This window comes from Pan troglodytes, chromosome 20, assembly GCF_028858775.2.
Source record: "Pan troglodytes isolate AG18354 chromosome 20, NHGRI_mPanTro3-v2.0_pri, whole genome shotgun sequence".
NCBI classification, from domain to species: Eukaryota; Metazoa; Chordata; class Mammalia; order Primates; family Hominidae; genus Pan; species Pan troglodytes.
In genome coordinates, this window is record NC_072418.2 from 50,991,047 (window position 1) to 50,997,852 (window position 6,806).

Here is a 6,806-nt window from a genome sequence, read left to right on the forward strand (position 1 = left end):
CTGCCTAGCGGACCTTGGTCTAGCCGTTGCGTCAGTGCCTAGAGACCAGGAAAGGGAGTCTCCCTTTCCCCGGGGGAGTTAGAGAAGACTCTGCTCCACCGCCTCTTGTGGAGGGCCTGAGTGATGTCAGGCCCGCCCGCAGTTATCCAGAGGCCTAACCGTCTCCCTGTGATGCTGTGCTTCAGCGGTCACACTCCTGTTTCACTTTCCTGTTCCACTCTGTACACCTGGCTGCACCCTCTAGATAGCAGTAGCAGAATGAGTGAAAGTACTAAAATATTAAAGTCTTTGATCTTTCTGAAAAGAGCATAAAAGAAATAATGACATAAGCTGTCCTCTCTCTCTACGCCTTGGCTACCTAACAGAGAAGGGCCCCCTGTCCAGTGGACACGTGACTCACGTGACCTTATCAATCATTGGAGATGACTCACACTCCTTACTCTGCCCCTTATTATCCAATAAATAACAGCACAGCCAGGCATTTGGGGCCACTATCGGTCTCTGCGTCTTGGTGGTAGTGGTCCCCCAGGCCCAGCTGTCTTTTCTTCTATCTCTTTGTCTTGTGTCTTTATTTCTACGATCTCTCGTCTCCGCACATGGGGAGAAAGACCCACAGACCCTGCAGGGATGGTCCCTACAGTGGCGCAATCATAGCTCACTGCAGCCTCCAACTCTTGGGCTCAAGCAATCCTCCTGCCTTGGCCTCCTGAGTAGCTGGGACTAGAGGCATGCACCACCACGTCTGGCAAAGTTTTAATTTTTTTGTAGAGATTGAGGTCTCACTATGTTGCCCAGGCTGGTCTCATTCTCCTGGGCTCATGCAATCCTCCTGCCTCAGCCTCCCAAGAAGTGGGGATTACAGGTGTTAGCTACCACACCCCACTAAAAAGCTGAGTTCTGTGTTTCACGACAGTGATATTATTTATAGAAGTAACTGGGGAAGTTATAAGTCATGCAACCCCTGGTTACGTGACTGTGGAGCACATATAGAAAAGGAAGCTAAGGGATGGCAGGTCATTCTTCAACCCACGACTGTTCTTTAGCAAAGTTCCAGCACCTTCATGATTCTAACCTTGTCTTATGAATGTGGCTTCAGGCCAGGCACAGTGGCTCATGGCTGTAATCCCAGCACCTTAAGAGGCCGAGGTGGGAGGATCACTTGAGGTCAGGAGTTGGAGACCAGCCTGGCCAACATGGTGAAACCTTATCTCTACTAAAAGTACAAAAGTTACCTGGGCATGGTGGCGGGCGCCTGTAATCCCAGCTACTCAGGAGGCTGAGGGAGGAGAATCACTTGAACTCAGGAGGTGGAGGTGCCAGTGAGCAGAGATCATGCCATTGCACTCCAGTCTGGGCAACAAGAGTGAAACTCTGTCTCAAAAATAAATAAATAAATAAAAAGTAAATGAATGTGGCTTCAATCTCTCAACAAGGACTGGGGGTCAGTTTTCTTTGTCTCAAAGTTTAACTATGAATTAAATTCCTCTCATGGTAATTTTGGCCTCTGCACTAGAATAAGAAAAAAAAAATCTAGCCTGTGAGGTTAGAAACAAGATGGTCAGTCATGTTAGCTTTCTCTCATTACTTACATTTCTGCGAAGGCAGTTTCAAGACCCCCCTTATGAAATTAATCAGCTTCCCCCCACCACCTCCAAATTCATATGTTGGACTTGTAACCCCCAGAACCTCAGAATGTGACTGTATTTGGACATAGGATTCTTTTTCGTTGTTTGCTTTTTGAGACAGGGTCTTGCTTTGTCACCCAGGCTGGAGTGCAGTGGTGTGATCGTGGCTCACTGCAGCCTCAGCCTCCTGGGCTCAAGCGAGCCTCTCACCTCAGCCTCCCGAGTAGCTGGAAGTGCAGGTACATGCTACCATCTCCAGCTAAATTTTTTATGTTTTGTAGAGATCAGGTCTTGTTATGTCACCCAGGCTGGTCTTGAACTCCTAGGCTCAAGAGAGCTTTCCACCTTGGCTTCCCAAAACGCTGGGATTATAGGCATGAGTCATCGCACTCGGCCAGACATAGGCTCTTAAAGAGGTGACTAAGTTAAAGTGGGGTCCTGAGGGTGGCCTGGAATTTGGTTTGATTGGTTTATTTTATTTTATTTTATTTTGAGACGGAGTCTCGCTTTGTGCCCTAGGCTGGAGTGCAGTGGCGCAATCTCGGCTCACTGCAAGCTCCACCTCCCGGGCTCACGCCATTCTCCTGCCTCAGCCTCCGGAGTAGCTGGGACTACAGGCGCCCGCCACCACGCCCAGCTAATTTTTTGTATTTTTAGTTGAGACGGGGTTTCACTGTGTTAGCCAGGATGATCTCGATCTCCTGACCTCAGGATCCGCCCGCCTCGTCTTCCCAAAGTGCTGGGATTACAGGCGTGAGCCACCGCGCCCAGCCTGATTGGTTTTATAAGGAGAGATTAGGGCCTCTGCAAGAGGCTTCAGGAGAAACCAACCCTGCCAACACCTTGATCTTGGACTTCTAGCTTCCAGAAGTGTTAGAAAATAAATTCCTGGCCGGGCGCGGTGGCTCACGCCTGTAATCCCAGCACTTTGGAAGGCCGAGTGGGGTGGATCACGAGTTCAGGAGTTTGAGACCAGCCTGGCCAACATGGTGAAACCCCATCTCTACTAAAAATACAAAAATTAGCCGGGTGTGGTGGTGTGCGCCTGTAATCCCAGCTACTGGGGAGGTTGAGGCAGGAGAATCGCTTGAACCCGGGAGGCGGAGCTTGCAGTGAGCCGAGATCGCGTCACTGCACTCCAGCCTAGGCGACAGAGCGAGATGCTGTCTCAAAAAAAAAAAATAAATAAAATAAAATAAAATAAAATAAAATAAAATAAAAAAGAAAAAGAAATCCTGTTATTTAATTGCACCCAATCCCTGGTACTTGGTTATGGCCGCCCCAGCGGGATGAAACAGCCCTCCCTGCCCCCACGGCTTGCCTGAGCCTGGGTCTGGGGCGTGTGCGCATGCGCAGTGGAGCTTGTGCTCCGGAATCCGGTGCAGACGCTTGGGCTCCCTGCGCTTAGCGGTGTAGTCGCTGGACAGCTCCTTCAGCCGGAATCTCCGCGGGTGAAGACTGCGGGGATCCTCGGTGCCAAAGCTTCTGTGGTCCTCCTGCTTTCCTTTTCCCCCTGTGGGAGGAGGTCGCGGGCTGGAGGTGTTTCCTCCTGGTCCTGAGCAGGGCCAACCTGGAGGTAAAATGGCCCCTGCGCTTTTATACAGCCCTCCTCGGCTTGTGGGCCCTGCTTGGTTGCTCCAGCTTTTTCAGCTGTTCCAGAGCTCACCCGGAGCTATTTTCATCCGTGGGATCACGTGGAGGGCTGGGACTTTCCAGGCTTCCTTAGTGATGTCACCCTTCTGTCATTAGGCACCCGAGACCAGTATTCAAAAAAAGAATGTTGTCGTTATATAACTATATTGGAGATAAGTATTCCTCAAAACAGATTAGCTAATCTTCCTATGCAACTGGCTGTCTAATAACCATCATATATAATATCATACTCAAATACCCAGAAAAAGAAATATTGAGGCCAGGCGTGGTGGCTCACGCCTGTAATCCTAGCACTTTGGGAGGCTGAGGCAGGCGGATCATGTGAAGTCAGGAGTTCGAGACCAGCCTGGCCAACATGGTGAAACACCTTCTCTACTAAAAATACAAAAATTAGCTCGGCATGGTGGTGTGTGCCTGTAATCCCAGCTACTACTCGGGAGGCTGAGGCAGGTGCTTCATCCTGGGAGATGGAGGTTGCAGTGAGCCAGATCCTTAGGGCCAACTCTGGTTCATTTAATGTCAATTTTTAGAAAGCCTGTGAGCTCCATTCACAGTGAAGGTTTGAAGCCCAGAAGTGGCCTCCCAACAGGGTACCACATTTCCCAGCACCTTTGCAGCTAGGTGTGGTCATGTGAGCGAGTTATGTGGTCATGTGACCGAGTTCCAGTCAGTGCAATGGGGCATCTGTGGGGAGCACCGCTTCCAAGAGTGGCTCCTAGAAACCTCCCATACTACCCTCCTGCCTACTCTTCCTGAAGCCCAGCACTAAGCGTCATCCCAACTCGATGGGTTTTGAATTCTTTTTTTTTTTTTTTTTTTTTGAGATGGAGTCTTACGCTTTGTCACCCAGGCTGGTGTGCAGTGGTGCAATCTCGGCTCACTGCAACCTCCGTCTCCTGGGTTCAAGCGATTCTCCTACCTCAGCCTCCCGAGTAGCTGGGAACATAGGCATCTGCCACCACGCCCGGCTAATTATTTTTGTATTTTTAGTAGAGACAGGGTTTCACCATGTTGGCCAGCCTGGCTCGAACTGCTGAACTCAAGTGATCCACCTGCCTCGGCTTCCCAAAGTGCTGGGATTACAGGCGCGAGCCACCGCACCCAGCTTGAATTCTTATTTTTTAAAAATAGATATGAGGCCGTAATCCTAGCACTTTGGGAGGCCAAGGCAGGAGAATCACCAATTTTAGAACAGGATTTCACCAGGGGGAAGATGGTCTCCCCTGCTCCCCCTAACGCCAGACTCACCTCTTCAGTGCCCGCAACTCCCACCATCGCAGGATCTTTTCACTCCTAGACCTGACCATGCCACTGCCCCACCTGCGGGATAAGGTTCCACACCTCGCAGGAGCTCATGAGGCTCTCCATAGTATAGTTAGTAGTTATAGATGCAGGGTCAAGGAGCTGACAGCATGGTCCAAACCCTGGCCCATCACTTCCTAGATAGTGGACCTAGGGAAGGTAACTTACATCCCTGCGCCCCTCAGTGTCCTCACCTGTTAAATGGGGAGAATAAAAGTACCTACCTGGTGGAGCCATCATGAGGGTCACTGAGGAGTGAGGATGACCCTGACTAGCTCCAGCAGAGGGACATGGCGGCCGTGTGTGGCAGATGTGTTCCTGGGGCCCTGCACTGGTGCAGGGAGGAAGAGCCAAGCCCAAAGGAACCATGGTCTCCACACAAAGCCAGTAATGTGGGGATCCCCTGACATACAATATTTACTTTTTTTTTGCTTTAAACATTTTATTTGAAATTGAAACACAAATGCACACTAATTTGCCAGTTCTTTAAGGCAGAACTGTATCAGGAGCTCTTAGCTATGAGAAACAAGTCTTTTTAAATTTTTTTTTTTTGAGACGGAGTTTTGCTCTTGTTGCCCAGGCTGGAGTGCAATGGCTCGATCTCGGCTCACTGCAACCTCCTCCTCCTGGGTTCAAGTGATTCTCCTGCCTCAACCTCCTGAGTAGCTGGGAGTAACAGGCACGTGCCACTACGCCCGGCTAATTTTGTATTTTTAGTGGAGACGGGGTTTCTCCATGTTGGTCAGGCTGGTCTTGAACTCCTGACCTCAGGTGATCTGCCCGCCTCGGCCTCCCAAAGTGCTGGGATGACAGGCATGAGCCACTGCGCCCGGCTGAAAGCCATGTTTTAGAGTGGCATAATCGCCCTGGGACTTATTCTTCCCCTACTCCCATGAACAAAAGCCCACAGTTAGGCAGCTGCTGCCCTAGGTTCGCCGGTTTAGGGTCGTCAGGAGAGTTTGTTACTCTTTTTCCTCATCATTACAAGGTGGTGACTTGGCTCCAGCCATCATCTCTAGTCAAGGCAGGAGGAGGGGAGGAGCTGCCACAACCAGGGCTGTCCTTTTTGGTCAGGAAAGATGTTTCTCCAGAAGTCCCCAGCAGCCCCTGTGCTTATGTCCCCTGGGTCTGCCCACACAGGGCTACAGGGCCACTGCTAGCCCCAAGGAGACTCGGAAGGTAATGTTGTATTCTTGGGCTACAACAAATAGAAACAAAATGCCCAAGAGATTGTGTGCACAAGAGACCATGATGGAGACACAGGAAGAGAGACAGGGAGGGTGAGTCACAGTGACAGACAGCAAAGTAAGCCTGGCACAGACTTGCACGGCAGAGAGCAAAGCCTCGCAGATACAGAGAAGGAAGGGGAGAGAGGGCGGGTGGGAGACAAGGACAGAGGAACCTGATGAGAGAGAAGGGAAGAAGGGAGGGCAGATGTGAGAGGCAGAAACAGAGTGTGAGGGGCAGGGGACGGCTGGGAGCCCTCTGTCCCCCCTGTGGGAGTATCAGGACATCCTGACACTCTCATGTCCAGAAGCTCATGTTCCACGCTGGGCCCCGAGGTTAGAGGCCTCCTGCTCTGGAAGACCCAAGCCTGGGCCCCACTCCGAGTGCAGCTGTTTTCCCCAACCCAGCCCCGTGGTGCCCAGGGCTGGGTGGGTGTTCCAGGCATCCTGCTTGCCTTGTCTGACCATTTCCCGGTGGTTTTCCTCTAACATATCATCCCATGTGGGGTGGCTGGAATAATAACAGCCCCCATAGATATCCAGGTCTTAATTGCTGAAACCTTTGATGTGATCTATTTTTTTTTTTGAGATGGAGTCTCGCTCTGTCGCCCAGGCTGGAATGCAGTGGCACGATCTCGGGTCACTGCAACCTGTCTCCCAGATTCAAGTGATCCTCCTGCCTCAGCCCCACTAGTAGCTGGGATTACAGGCACGCGCCACCATGCCCGGCTAATTTTTGTATTTTTAGTAGAGATGGGGTTTTGCCATGTTGGCCAGGCTGGTCTCGAACTCCTGACCTCAGGTGATCCACCTGCCTCAGCCTCCCAAAGTGCTGGGATTACATGCATGAGCCACCGCACCTGGCCCTTTTACATTTTTATTAATTTTATTAATAAAATTAGAGGAGATGAAGTCTGGCTGTGTTGCACAAGCTAGTCTTGAACTCCTGGCTTCAAGTGATCCTCCCACCTCAGCCTCCCCAAGTCCTCCCCAAGGCGTG

General features: G+C 51.0%; 1 protein-coding gene across 50 annotated transcripts in view; it reads right to left on the bottom strand.

Moving 5' to 3' along the window:
* Window positions 1–3,349, bottom strand: part of PLA2G4C (phospholipase A2 group IVC) — a 62,801-nt gene extending 59,452 nt beyond the window's left edge. For 20 of the 50 annotated variants that reach the window (XM_063801975.1, XM_054673652.2, XM_063801981.1 and 17 more), the window contains exon 1: window positions 2,947–3,273. The gene's annotated coding sequence lies outside the window, so the exon portion shown is untranslated. Of the gene's footprint in view, window positions 1–1,232; window positions 1,372–2,946 lie in introns of all 50 variants that reach the window. The other 30 variants (XM_063801988.1, XM_063801976.1, XM_054673661.2 and 27 more) reach the window with 14 other exon arrangements.
* Between the last annotated feature and the right edge of the window lie 3,457 nt (window positions 3,350–6,806).